Source organism: Mus caroli, unplaced genomic scaffold (genome assembly GCF_978045245.1).
Source record: "Mus caroli unplaced genomic scaffold, Mus_caroli_1 scaffold_16, whole genome shotgun sequence".
Lineage (NCBI taxonomy): Eukaryota > Metazoa > Chordata > Mammalia > Rodentia > Muridae > Mus > Mus caroli.
Window position 1 is genome coordinate 68,668,091 of NW_028227271.1, and position 15,853 is coordinate 68,683,943.

The 15,853-nt window shown below is 39.3% G+C and overlaps 1 protein-coding gene and 1 pseudogene across 2 annotated transcripts in view; both read right to left on the minus strand.

Annotated features, from left to right (window-relative positions):
- Window positions 1-15,853, minus strand: part of Vps13b (vacuolar protein sorting 13 homolog B) — a 553,787-nt gene that overhangs the window by 187,836 nt on the left and 350,098 nt on the right. The gene's annotated exons all lie outside the window — the stretch shown is intronic.
- LOC110310708 (photoreceptor-specific nuclear receptor pseudogene) lies at window positions 107-1,289 on the minus strand (annotated as a pseudogene).

Consider the following 15,853-nt stretch of genomic DNA (forward strand, 5'->3'; position numbering starts at 1 on the left):
TGGCGGCAATGAATATGTGAATAATGTATTGGGGGAGAAATTTCTGCTAGGTACAAATACCCGCATGTGGAATACTGGATGAGAAAGGCAGGGAAATATTTAGCTTCTAAGACATGTTGCCCACTCGGGTGCCTGTGAACACTTGGCACTCACACTCATTTTTGAACATGTCACACAGGGGCTTCTCCATCGGAGTGTTCCCCATGGTCTTTCTGAAGAAGAGAAGCTCCATGCACTCAGCCGCGAGGAGCCTCAAAGATTGGAGCAGGAGGAACGATTTTCCAAACCTCAGAGGCTGGCTGGGGTGGTGAGCTTTGCTATGCTGGCTTAGCATTACCTGGGATTGGTCCTGCAAAGCCTCCACATGCTCAGGATCCTTCAGGCAGGCAAACTCTGTGGGATCCACTGCCAGAGCTCTGAACTGGGAGATGGTTTCCTGTAGGAAGTGCATCTCTGCACTGGCCAAGGCCAGCCTGCCCTGAAAGCTGCCAGAGGCCTTGGGTGGTGCCAGCAGTGGGCAGCTCTCCAGGGGCAGAGACCATTGAATGGCTCCAAGAAGGAAAAGCTCGTTCCATGCCTCTTCCAGCAAGATCATCTGGTCCCAGACAGGCAGGTTGGAAAACACACACATGTTTTTGGCCCATTTGACTGCCATGAAGAGCAGGCAAGCCGATGTCATCCAGATTGCAGGGAGATGCAGGGAACTCGGAGTCATTGCTGGTGACATCAGTATTCTCTTCAGTGTCGGTGATGAGGCTGGCCATAAAGTGGTGGCTAATGGCTCTAGATGCAGACACAGATGTGGGGCCCCAGGGACTGGGCCCTGCCAGGGCAGGAGAGACCACCACTGGTTCTGATTGGGAGTCACTTCCTGTTTCCATGGCATCCAGGTGTACCTGAGCCATGCTCCGGGGTTAGCGCTCATTGTGCATAGCATCTTGGTTCATGCCTGCTTGTAAGCACTTCTTCAGCCGGCAGGCCTGGCACTGGTTATAATGGGCCTTATCCACTGGGCACATTTCTGCCCCGACTTGGCACCTGTAGATGAGCCTCCCTCTCACACTCCTCTTGAAGAAGCTACTACAGTCATAGATGCCATAATGTTTCCCACTGCTGCTGTGGGAAACTCGGCACTGGAGGGAGGGGCCCACACTGGATACAGCAGCTCCCTCATTATGGCATCCTAACCTCTGCTCCACTTTGCTCTTCTTATTCAGCCCAGGACCCCAGTTCATTGGATGGTACTGTCCAATTAGGGATTACTTTCCATCTTTATTAATCTTATGTAGAAATTCCCTCATGGGCATGCCCCCAAATTAATTTATCTTGGTAATTCCTCATAATCACACCTAGAAGTTTGTTTTGTAGGTGAATCTAGATTCTGTCAAGTTGACAATATGAATCACCATAAGACTTTATTCTACTGTGGATATGAATGCAAACTTAAATGAGATACACCTTCAAGCATTAAATTTCCTTACGACGGAAAGCTCTTATAAATTTCTGCTAATGAAAAACTAGTAATATTTAGAGGACGACTGACTAGTGGAGTTTTGCTCATTTTAGCTATCGTTCCTTGCTTGTTTGTTTTGAAGCTGAGTCCCCTCTATATCCCTTAGGTGGTAAGTGAAAACAGTAGCACTTAGTACCACCTCTACTGAAATATAATCAATAAACTCGGGTACTCACAACAGCAACCCAACATGGTACATAGGCAATTGAGCATAAATATGTGTTATTGTTATAAGCAAGTTACATGAAGTAGTTGTCCAAACACCCATGATTCCACTCCTATTACAATGCTTTTGGTATCCAAACATGCATGTATGGCTTCATGGTACATGTTTTATGATTGGTTGGCTGAGAAAGAGAAGGCTAGGTCTTGATTCTGCACATTATTTGGGTATCATCCACAGAAGTAGACAGCTAAAGGTTTATGATCTCTGAGAGAGAACTATTCCCAGTGGATAGGATTTTGGTGCACATGATCATATGTATTTTTTTGAAGGATAAATAGCCATATGCATGTTTACATACTGATATATGGGGCACATACAATGGTTTTGCTCAATGGTTATGGAGTTAAAAGGAATAACACTGAAACACTGGTGAGAAAGATATTTGCAGAAGAGATAGATCTCTCTGTGTAGGCAAAGAACATGAAGATGTTCTTGTGTCCCATGTAAATATTCATCAAGAGGGGACAAGAGAAGGGAGAAGCTCAATAATCATATAGATAAGATGCTCATTCTATGGACCATCAATATTATTTGCTGGCCATTCCCATCATTGCCAATGGGCCCATGAACTAGGTGGCCAAAGAAACAGAGGCTATGCTTAGCTCAACAACAAGAACTTTCACTCACCAGGCCTGACCTGGTTATGGTTTGTAATGAATACCAAACCTTTCAACAGCCAGAGATCAACACTGGATCCCTGGTATGGTATCATCTTGCAGTGTAACCACCCAATGGCCTCTAAGATAACTTCATTGGAACACTTCCATCATGAAAAGGGCAATGTTTTGCTCTTGCAAGGATCAATACTTACAATGGTTATTGATTTGCTTTTTCTGAATACTTCTGCCAAAACTACTAGTCATGGACTTACAGAGTACCTTATTCTACATCATCATATTTCACACAGCATTTTTTTTTTGACCAAGAAACTAACTTCGTAAATAGAGAAGTGTGACAGTGGGCCCATGCCCACAGAATTAATTAGTCTTACCATTTACCCACCATACCAAAGAAGCTGCTTTAATAGAAAGGTGGAATGGCCTTTTATATACACAGTTATTGTAGCAGACTAGGTGGACAAAGTTTGTAGGGTTAGGCCAGAGTTCTTCAGAAGTTGGCATATGATTTAAACCACTATCTAGTATATGATAATACTTTTCAGATGGCCAAGACTTAGTGGTCCAGGAATCAAATGACTGGAAATGGGAATGGTATTACTTCCCATAAACTCTATCTACTCACTAGAAAAAAACTAAAAAACTGCATCACGTTCTTATGATTTTCCACTTCATTTGCTTACAGAAGAGGAGGGTGCACTTCTATCAGGGAGTCACAACCAACATTCCAGTGAACTGGGAGATTAGATACGACACCTCCCCACCACCATGGCCAATTTGGGCCAGTGATGTTATGATTGAATGTAGGAGGTCCTTTAGGGTGTCTTTTGGTATTATTAAATTTTGTCATTAAGATAAATGAGAAACTGCTATAATCAAATGCAGGCAGGCAGGGTGACCAAGGGCTCAGACATTTCAAAAATGAGGTTATGATTAGTCCCTCCAGGTTTAAGGACTTGCTGAGCATAGAGGAAATGCATAATGGGTAGGTGAAGAAGGTTGGCCATACACAGGATTGTAATCGCCAAAAGCATTTCTGTCCTATTTTGGTATGTGTTTGTGTATCACGTAGATCTCTCTCTCTCTCCTCTCTCTCTCTCTCTCTCTCTCTCTCTCTCTGTGTGTGTGTGTGTGTGTGTGTGTGTGTGTGTGTGTATCACGTAGATATCTGTGTTTTTCCTGATATCAATTGAGATAATAAGACTTTGAGATAAGGTATAGAACACTAAAAAGACTATTTAGCCTTTTAGCCTAAAGTACTTTGCCACTTATTCCAGGGGGTGGGGAGTACACTTGTGGTTGTATGTGGAAAGAAAATTAAGCATTAACATTGTTACTGCTCTCCTCCATGCTCCTATTAAGAGAGCCCAGTAACCCCCATTTCAAGTATTTAACTGATTTTTCCAGTTCAAAGTCCCAAAGTCTTCCATATGCCTACTACAAACAGCATGGTCAGGCCTATCACAGTAATGCCCTGTTCCCTGGTACCCACTTCTATCTTAGTCACTCTTCTATTACTGTGAAGGGATATCATAACTAGGGCAACTCTTATAAAAGAAAACATATAACTGGGGTAGCTTACAGTTTTACAGGTTTAGTCCATTTTCATCATGGCAGGGAGGATGGTGGCATAAAGGCAGGTACTGGAGCAGTAGCTGAGAGCACAGCATTCGGATCCACTGGCTGGTGCTCTCTCTCTCTCCCCCAGCCCACTGTACTCATACATTTCCTCCACTAAGGCCACACCAACTTATCATTTTTTAAAAAAGATCTATTTATTAATTTTATGTATATGAGTACACTGTAGCTGTTTCAGACACATCAGAAGAGGGCATCGGATCCCATTATAGTTGGCTGTGAACCACCTGTGCTTTGGAAGAGCAGTCAGGGCTCTTAACCACCAAGCCATCTCTCCGCCTCAACTTATCCTTTTTAAATAGTGCTAGCCCCTGATAACTAAACATTCAAATATATTAGCCGATGGGGGCCATTCTTATTAAAACTACCACAAAGTGTATGGTATTCCTTTCACTTGTCTATCCCATGTAGTTTAATTTTCTGTATCTCCCATCTAAAATAAGTGGAACATAATGAAAAAGGTAAAAATAATGAGGTTTGTTTACCAGTATAAGTTATATTTATATACATATAAAAAAGCTACTTTAATTAAAAATAAAACCAGAGCTTCAAATAATGAACATTTTATATCCCTATTAAACATTACAAACCTAACAAGTTCATCTTATTTCAATTTTGATGATTAACAAAACTATATTCTTGTGTATCCCTTAAGTATATGGCCTACATATGAATCAAGCAAGTAAATAGTCTTCAAGCCAAACAGCCCAGCTTTCAATTTTCTGAACTAAAAACAAGAGTGTCTGAGTAGATGCAAAGAAGAAACCAAAACATGACCCCACCATGAATTACAAAGAAGTTAGTGAACATAGCAAAATTCCATAGATTTTTTTTTATTTTTTTCATTTCATTTTTTATTCGATATTTTCTTCATTTACATTTCAAATGCTATCCCAAAAGTCCCCTATACTCTCCCCCGCCCTGCTCCCCAACCCACCCACTCCTGCTTCCTGCCCCTGGCATTCCCCTGTACTGGGGCATATAATCTTCACAAGACCAAGGCCTCTCCTCCCATTGATGGTCGACTAGGCCATCCTTTGCTACATATGCAGCTAGAGACACAGTTCTGGGGGTACTGATTAGTTCATATTGTTGATCCTCCTATAGGGTTGCCGACCCCTTTAGCTCCTTGGGTACTTTTTCTAGCTCCTTCATTAGGGGCCCTGTGTTCCATCTAATAGATGACTGTGAGCATCCACTTCTGTATTTGCCAGGGACTGGCATAGCCTCACAAGAGGTAGCTATATCAGGGTCCAAAGGAAGATGAAGCAGGCTTCACAGCTAGTCAAAGTGCAGTATGATAAAATACTTAAGATGTGATATTAGTTGTGGTACACTTTAAAGATTCCTTTTCTGGGGGACCCAGGGACCCCACAGCCATCGCACTTTTCTGAATTATTGAGAAAAGACAATTTCTTTGCTAAGAATTTTTTAGGCCCAGTCAAGAATGGATGCACCTAAGGCTGGAGAGATTGGGCAGTATTTAAGAGCACTGCTGTTCAGGGAAGTCGGGTGGCTTCCATAATCCACATGTTGGCTCACAAGTGTTTGAAACTTAAGTTCCCGAGAACTGGTGCCCTTTTCTAGTCTATGAGCACTAGACATACATGTGGTACATCTACATACATGAAGGCAAACACTCATACACATAAACAAATCTTTAAAAAAGGAATGTTTATTTATCAATAGAGCTTGTAGATAATTTAATGAGTAGCAATGTGGAGTTCCTACATACTGGACCCATGTATTGCTCTATGAAACTGAAGATGGTGGAGCTCCAAGGGAGGTCAGTATGAGGCTACATCTATATCTGGCTTTCACAGTATATAGAGTGTAAGCCCTTGCAATTGAAAGGCCAGGCATCTCCTGACCACTGGGCATGAAAAAGAGAAATGTATAATATGTAAGCTTTTTATGCTCTTTTATATTTGTTTTATGATTTATAGTTTAAATAATTAGTCTTTTTTGTTAATTTTAAAAAGCCACAGAATCTAATATAGTCTACGAGGGGCCTATAATACCTGAAAATTAAATTGTGAAGGATGGAGGCCAAGCATATGTTAAAATAATTCAATGTCTGGACAGAAAATAACTAGGAATGTGCTTCTGAACTGCCCTGGATCCCAGGTGAGCTGCAGCTCGGTTTGCTATCTAGCATCTGCACGGCCGCGTAAGCACTCTTTTGCTCATCATCTGCTCTTCTGTATCCTACAAAATGAGTATAGAGAGACAGGATTCAAGTGTCCTTGGTTGCAGTAGAAACTTCTGGTTTCTTTGGAAAGTCAGTCATGTCAACTGATGTTTTGCTGGAGCACACAGGTGAAAGGATGCCTTGCTAAAGAAGACATATGAAAGAATGTTTTCCAGAGGTGGACACAGGTAAAAGGATGTTTTGCTAAGGAAAATATGAGCAAGACTGTATGAGGTTAAGAAGAAATATGAATATAACCCAACAGGATACGATGCTGGATCATACTGGTATGCTGCGTCATTCCTCACTGGTCACTGTTTGTCATGACTTTATAGAAAGAAATGCACAAAAAAGCTTCTGGTGGTGTTCTGCAGTTTCTTGCCACTTCCTTGGACTTGGGCTGTTAGGCAGAGTGAAGGGGAAGTTTCTGGATATGTCAGCTCATACAGATTCACATGGAGTTTTGCCAAGCCTAGATCTGTGGGAGGACATGTGATGTTTGGAGGGAGTATAAATAGGAGTCAATGGATAGTGACAGCTGGCTGACATAGCTAGCTTTGTAATACTCCATTGATCTCATGCCTTAATCTTTGCTGATCTTCACTTCCTTGAGAGAGGCACAGCAGAGAATTTCTCCTGCCGCCCCTGGTCACTCCTGCAGACTTGTGCCAATTCAACGGAGGCCTGGCTGTTTATGCTGGGTTTTGTCACTGCTGCTGATTTGTGTTTGCTATCCTGACTCTACTTCTAAATAGGATACAGCAGCCTTGTGGTTTCTTCTGGATCGACCTGCCATTGTGGATTTGTGAATGGTGCTTGTGAGTGGATCGAGCTGCCACTGCTAACTCCTGTGATCTGAACTGCTGATTTCCTGACAATGCAGACTGGATTTGGTCCAAAGAATTATTTCTAAACAGGTTTACTTCCTAGAAGGGAGGTTAAAGCATTTAAGAACCCTTATTAAAAGTAGGTTTTGAAATCTAAGCCAACATTTGATTCATACAAAGTTGGTTCTTTCTACTTAATGACACTCATCAGAGGACAGAGTATATAATGACAACTCAATGCATTTCTCTCTCATCAGAGGATAGTGTGTGTAATAACTCCTGCATTTTTTTTTGACTTTTTCATTTTGCCTGGCTTTGCTCTTTCTAAATAATTTTCTAAATATTTTTCCTATTTGTCTGTTTTTATGTTAAATTATAGCATGAGTTATATTTTACAGGATAACATTTGAGTAAAATTTGGTGCAATTTAACACAGGTGCTTACCCTCCTATTTAATAAAAGCTAATTTTACATCCAAAGAAGATTAACTTAATTCTAACTGTAAATATCCCTATTTTAAGCAAAGAGGTCTGCAACATTAAAATGTACAAAAGTATACAGAACAGATATTACTGTATCACTTTTATAGATAAAGGAAATTAAATCATCAAAAATCTAATTGGTGTATGAAAGAGCCTGGGCATCAGATAAAAAGTCAAGTTTTGTGATTTTCTTTTCAATATATTTCATCATATATAACTAACTCTCCTCAATAGTTGGGTCATGAGAAATATACTTTTCACTATCTTTCTATCTGAAGGATGTCAAAGTGTGTGAACCAGTGTCACTGCATGTCGCAGACCAGCAAGAAATGTTCCTAGAAGCTAAATTTTCAGATCAGCCTTAAAGTTGCGATCCTTATAACACTAAAGTCAAAAGTTAATTTTAAACCTTTCTAGGGACATTAACAACCTTATATTCTAAAGACATATGTATGTAATTCAATCCTTTTCATAAAGCCATAATGCTCAATGAAATCAAGATAAGATTTATAAGGTGTAAGAAAGTAGTTTATGATTTTTCAACTGTTGATTTATTCAAATGTCCTTGGCACATTTTCTGTAGTCCTATTGAAATGGTAATCCAGCCAACTGATGTAATTGAAACATTTCACGTTGCACAATAGTTTTAATGACACTGAGACATATGAATATAAGCCAATTACAGTTACTATTTTGAACAGACTTAGTAACAAAAATAATAAAAGCAGCCACAGTAGCATTTACATGTATTAAGCTCTGTGCCACACTATGAACTAAAGACTGCATACTATACACCTGTCTGCTCCTCCTGACAGCCAAGAAGCAGCCACCAGTATCACCCCCATGTCACAGATAGAGAAACAAGAGCTTAGAGAGATTAAGATTCATTTGCTTACAGCCATACATGGCTATACGGAGCAGAGCAGGGATTAGAACTCAGTATAGATTATCAATAATTCTAGTGCTCTAGGGCTCTACTTAATATTACCTAATATTTACAACACTTTAAAATACAGAAAACTATCCAATGCTACATACATTGTGTCTTTGAGATTACCATCCAACAAAGTATTAATACACTTTGCTTTTTCTCAGTATACTTTCCAATAAACTTTAAATTTTCTATTATAGTTTATCTGATACTTGAAAAGTTATTATCAGTACAGAAATTCTGAGTGGGCAAAGGAGCTGTTTTCATTTGGCTCATTATGTCTTAGCACATATTTCTGAGAAAGAAGATGCTGGCCTGACTGTGCACTAATGAAGATGGGGTTGTATAAGTCCCTTAGAATGGTTGAACTCATTCACAAGGTACCAGATGGCACACTTGTTTCTTCAAAACCAAACAGCAAAATTCCCAAACAAATAAGGAGAATGATAATTTGAAGTTGCCTTAGGGTACACAGTCAAATTATGAGGCAATATAAATCTGGACTTCATTATCTTAAAAAAACAAATATTTAAAATATTTATAAACACAACTAATATGATTATGTTGGAAACAACTACATACATATTTATTTAAATGAGAATTGCCAATACTACAGCTGCTACAGATAAAAGTATTGGCAGAGACCTCATTTCTACTAGAGGTTGTTCCAGGTAGGAAGAGCATGAAAAAGGTTCTCAATATATAACTTTAATAATTAAAATCTTTAAAAACACAACTTACAAATATATTATTTACTTGGACAATATTGAAAATTAATTGAAGTAGTATAATTTGGGATCACTAGGGAGTACAAATTAGAAATTATACTTTACCAATAAGATGATTAATATGATTAATATAAGTGTTACAATTTATATCTAACTTTAAGTTTATAAATTAGATGTGCTTACGTAGTAGATTTTACTTGCCACATATTCTGGTTAGAATCTAACAAATTTTATATTTTATGTATATGTATATATACATGTAAGTACATATGTATATTATACATACATAGACATATGTGTGTATGCAAATATGTAAGTCATACATTCTGTGGAAGGTAGATTGGCAACGAAGACAGTTTCACAGTGCTTCCTTTTCCATATGACTCTGCATAAAAACAAGCTCTAATGAACTAGAGAAACCAGCACTGCTACCTCTGCATATGTGGGCAGCAGCTGTAGTGTGGCACTGAGAATCCAGGCTGATGCTGACAGTTCCCTGAGAGTAGTTACTCACTAGGATCTACTCAAGCTACCCACGCTCACATATGTGAGGACACTATCCTATGACTTCTGCAGGCAATCGTGTAGTAAGGTTTTCAGGATTCAAGGCCCTAGCTACTGGTCTGCAAATTATTTAAAACTGCAGAATTTCTAGTACTATTTTTAAAGGGATGAATTCATTTCTGCCTAACTCACATCCTATTCATAACTGTAAACTATCTCTCTCTCTCTAAACGAATACAACCGACACAAATGAGGAAGGGTGCCAAGCTCTAAGATACGATTCACTGAGGGGTGAGTTCCTGAGTATGGTTTGTCTTTGTTCTTTTTCTTATAACTTTGAGAGTGAGCCTTGAGCTGCCTGCACAGAGATGAGAAGGAAAAAAGGAAAACCCCAAGAGAAGCTCCTGGGAATTAAGGCCCCTATGCTTTCAGGAAAAGAAACCTTGTAACCTTTTCTCGTTCTATTCTTAGTTTGTGCTGAGAGCTAGTGTATCTGTGAGAAAGTTGGTGGCTGTGCTATCATGACAGTGACAAAGGCATGTAAGAGTGTAAGTAGTTATTACAACTATATTTCAAAAGGCCAAGGTACATATACTCAAAATTGATAGAAATGTACAAGTTTCAAACATCCGACCAGAAGCTGAAAAAGTCAATAAAACCTCTGTGATAGTGAAGCTGGAAACAAACTTGAACAAATGATTTCTCCAAGTCCTCACATGTACTAGAAACAAAGCATTAAGAGGCTCACAGAACGAAAAAATGAATAAATTCAAAGAAATCAAGTTCAAGCACATGATAATCATAGAGAGAAGAAACAAGGTCTTGAGAAAAGTTACATAAAAACAAGTTATTACATATGCAGAAACCATGACTGCAATAAATACAAACTGTTTTCTTTTCTTCTTCTTTTTTGGTTTCTCTGTGTAGCCCTGGCTGTTTTGTAATTCCACTCTGTGGAGCAGGCTGGCCTCAGACTGAACCACCTGCCTCTGCCTACCAAGTGCTGGAATTAAAGGTATATATCACCACACCCAGCCAGACTTCTTATTAGAACCCATAGAGGGCAGAAGGGAAACTGAATCCACCACAAATAAAATTAAGCAGTCCTCTGTATTCAGGCCATTTGGTAGAGCTTTTCTAAATTGTCTCTGTGAAGCACAAGTTGAGGTTTCACTGAGGTCATTTAAGTGCCTCCTAGCACACTTCAATGTGGGAAGCCCTATATTCTCTAAACCTTTATCAGTAATACTCAGCACGGTTAGTACACAAAGCGAAATGCTTGTGGGCAGAAATTGGGTCTCCCTTATTATAGGTTCCCAAGCATCTGCATTTGATTGATAAGAGGTAGGAGTTCAAGATGCATGAATGAGTGACTATCCTAAGATGGTCTGAGTATAAAATAAAAGCACAGAGAAAGGGAAAGAAGAGCTAAGCCATTAAGGGGACTTGACTACATAAAAAGGAAGGTAAGCAATTTTAAATATTACACTGATAGATTTAATAGAATTATTTTAAGGTATAACAGCACAATCTATGAATGTTCAATAGATTATTAGTATTTGAGTTGAATGTTTTCATAATGATGACTTTAATATGTCACCCGAGTGAAACCTCCATAACCTAATATTAGCTCTCCATTTTTAGAATCCCCAGAGCCAGGCTGTAACAAGGAGTATGTGAAGGACCATGTCACTTACTTCACTTAATGTGATAAGGGTGAACTCTAGAATCCTATTGTCTAAGACGACTAGGTTCCTTGGTGTAAATTATTTTTTGCATCACTAAATAATGAATAAAATAATTAAATGTCACATCATAAGTTAAGTAAGATCTTTGAGAATGTAATTTTCTTTCATAAGTTTGCCTTTCTGTTGTAGTAAACAACCATGACCAACAGGAACCTGGGGAGAAAAGAGTTTATTCCAGCTACTAGTGTATCTTGGAGGGAAGTCAGGACAGGAATTCATAGGCAGGAAAGAAGGAGTGCTGTTTACTGGACTGATTTCTTATACAACTCAAGGACAACCTGCACAAGGTTGCCATCACCCACAATAGGATAGGGCCTCCCATCTAATTAGCAATTATGAAAATGCCCCAGAGTCACGTCTAAAGGCCTGCTTGAGGGAAGCAATTCCTCAATCAAGATTCACTCTTCCTAGAAATGTCACAAAAGCAGTCAACATACACATACATGCCAAATTTGCTATTGCCCGACTATTATATTAATAAAATATTAATTTAAATATCCAAAAATAAGAGCAATATAGAAAGACACAACCTGGGTTTCAGTCTGTACCTGGAGCTGTCACAGCACCTGGAGCTGATCCTGTGACACAGTGTGCCATACCCCAATACCTTCGGGAGAGAGCTGGTCCCCCAGGAGTGCTCACACACCTGTGAGCACAGGTAAGACCACCACTTCTGCTCCAAGGGACCCAACTGGAACCCTCAGAACATAGGACAGTCGTGGGCAAGATCCTTCCTGTATTCGTCTGCGCCCCAGAGCTAACGCTGTACCATAGCTCTCCATACCTAAATTCCTCCCAGAAAGAACTGATCTCACAGAAGTACTGACACAGGCTTGTAAGAGGGATAAGTCATAGTCAGAGATTGAACGACCAGCTAACAAGAGAGGCAAGGACAAGAACATAAGCAACAGAAACCAAGGCTACTTGACAAGCATCACCAACAGAACACAAGAGATAGAAATGAGGATCTCAGGTGCAGAAGATACCATAGAAAACATTGACACAACAGTCAAAGAAAATGCAAAAAGCTCCCAACCAAAACATCCAGGAAATCCAGGACACAATGAGAAGACCAAACCTAAGGATAATAGGTATAGAAGAGAGTTAAGATTTCCAACTTAAAGGGCCAGTAAATATCTTCAAAAAAATTATAGAAGAAAACATCCTCAACCTAAGGAAAGAGATGCCCATCAACATACAAGAAGCCTACAGAACTCCAAATACTTTAGACCAGAAAAGAAATTCCTCCCATCACATAATAATCAAAACACTTAATGCATTAAACAAAGAAAGAATATTAAAAGCAGTGAGGGAAAAAGGCCAAGTAACATAAAGGCAGACCTATCAGAATTACACCACACTTCTCAAAAGAGACTATGGAAGCTAGAAGATCCTGGGCAGAAGTTATACAGATCCTAAGAGAACAAACAATGGCAAACTCCTAATTACCCAGAAAAACTCTCAATTACCATAGATGGAGAAACCAAGATATTCCAAGAGAAAACTGAATTTACAAAGTATCTTTCCATAAATCAAGCCCTACAAAGGATAACAGATGGAAAACACCAACACAAGAAAGGAAACTACAGGCTAGAAAAAGCAAGAAAGTACTCTTTCAACAAACCCAAAAGAAGATAGCCACACAAACAAACAAACAAACAAAAAACCATAAAAAATAACAGGAAGCAACAATCACTATTACTTAATATCTCTTAACATTAATGGACTCAATTCCTCAATAAAAAGACATAGAGTAACAGACTGGATACATAACAGGACCCAACGTTTTGCAGCATACAGGAAACACACCTCAGAGTCAAAGACAGACAGTACCTCAGAGTAAAGGACTGCAAAACAATTTTCCAAGCAAATGGTTCCAAGAAACAAGCTGGAGTAGCCATTCTAATATAGAATAAAATTAACTTTCAACAAAAAGTTACCAAAAAAAAAAAAAAATAAGGGCGGACACTTCATACTCATGAAAGGAAAAATCTACCAAGATGAACTCTCATTTTGGAACACTTATGCTCCAAATGCAAGGGCACGCACATTCATATAAGAAACTTTACTAAAGCACAAAGTACATATTGTACCTCATATAATAATAGTGTGAGATTTCAATACCCCATTCTTATCAATGGACAGATCATGGAAACACAAACTAAACAAAGACACATTGAAACTAACAGACGTTATGGACCAAATGGATTTAACAGATATGTATAGAACACTTCATCCTAAAATAAAAGAATATAACTTCTTCTCAGCACCTCATGGTACCTTCTCCAAAACTGACCACAAAACAACCTTCAATTGATACAAGAAGATTGAAATAATCCCATGCATCCTATCAGATCACCACAGACTAAGGCTGGTCTTCAATAGCAACAAAAACAACAGAAAGCCCACATATACATGGAAGCTGAACAACACTCTACTCAATGATAGGTCAAGGAAGAAATAAAGAAATTATAGACTTTTTAGAATTTAATGAAAATGAAGGCACAGCATACCCAAACTTATGGGACACAATGAAAGAAGTGCTAAGAGGAAAACTCTAGCTCTGAGTGCCCCCGTAAAACAACTGGAGATTGCATACACTACCAGCTTAATAGCATACCTGAAAGCTCTAAAACAAAAAGAATCAAATAAACCCAAGAGTAGTAGATGGCAGGAAATAATCAAACTTAGGGCTGAAATCAACCAAGTAGGAACAAAGAACAAAAAACTTTACAAAGAATCAACCAAACCAGGAGCTGGTTCTTTGAGAAAATCTACAAGATAGATAAACCCTTAGCTAGACTAGCCACAGGGCATAGAGACAGTACACAAATTAACAAAATCAGAAATGAAAAGGGAGATATAACAACAGAAACTGAGGAAATTAAAAGAAAATTATCAGATCCTATACTCAACAAAACTGGAAAATCTGGATGAGAGGGACAATTTTCTAGGCAGATACCAAATACCAAAGTTAAATCAGGATCAGATAAGCCATCCAAACAGTCCCATAAAGAAATAGAAGCAGTCATTAAAAGTCCCCCCCCCCAAAAAAAAGCCCAGGACCAGATGAGTTTAGTGCAGAATTCTATCAGACCTTTAAAGAAGACCTAATACCAATACTCTTCAAACTATTCTACAAAATAGAAAACGAAGGAACACTATCCAATTTATTCATTATATGAAGCCGCAGTTAAGAAGTATATTCTCCCTTGGAGATGAAACTTGTCATAATTTCCTTTCATAGAGAACTTCATAAGTGATTTTTTTTCAACACCCTTAATCATCAGGGAAATGCAAATCAAAACAACCCTGACATTCCACCTCACACCAGTCAGAATGGCTAAGAACAAAAATTCAGGAGACAGCAGATGCTGGATGGGATGTGGAGAAAGAGGAACACTCTTCCATTGTTGGTGGGATTGCAAGCTTGTATAACCACTCTGGAAATCAGTCTGGCAGTTCCTCAGAAAATTAGAGATAGTACTACCGGAGGATCCAGCATTACCTCTCCTGGGCATATATCCAGAAGATGTTCCAACCGGTAAGAAGGACACATGCTCCACTATGTTCATAGCAGCCTTATTTATAATAGCCAGAAGCTGGAAAGAACCCAGATGCCCCTCAACAGAGGAATGGATACAGAAAATGTGGTACATTTACACAATGGAGTACTACTCAGCTATTAAAAAGAATGAATTTATGAAATTCCTAGGCAAATGGATGGACCTGGAGGGCATCATCCTGAGTGAGGTAACCCAATCACAAAGGAACTCACACAATATGTACTCACTGATAAGTGGATATTAGCCCAGAAACTTAGGATACCCAAGATATAAGATACAATTTGCTAAATGCATGAAAGTCAAGAAGAACGAAGACCAAAGTGTGGACAATTGGCCCCTTCTTAGAATTGGGAACGAAACACCCATGGAAGGAGTTACAGAGACAAAGTTGGGAGCTGTGACGAAAGGATGGAACATCTAAAGACTGCCATATCCGGGGATCCATCCCATAATCAGCTTCCAAATGCTGACACCATTGCATACACTAGCAAGATTTTGCTGAAAGGACCCAGATATAGCTGTCTCTTGTGAGACTATGCTGGGGCCTAGCAAACACAGAAGTGGATGCTCACAGTCAGCTATTGGATGGATCACAGGGCCCCCAATGGAGGAGCTAGAGAAAATACCCAAGGAGCTAAAGGGAACTGCAACCCCATAGGTGGAACATCATCATGAACTAACCAGTACCCCGGAGCTCTTGACTCTAGCTGCATATGCATCAAAAGATGGCCTAGTCGGCCATCACTGGAAAGAGAGGCCCATTGGACTTGCCAACTTTATATGCCCCAGTACAGGGGAATGCCAGGGCCAAAATGTGGGAGTGGGTGAGTAGGGAACTGGGGGGGGGGGGGGAATGTATTGGGAACTTTTTGGATAGCATTG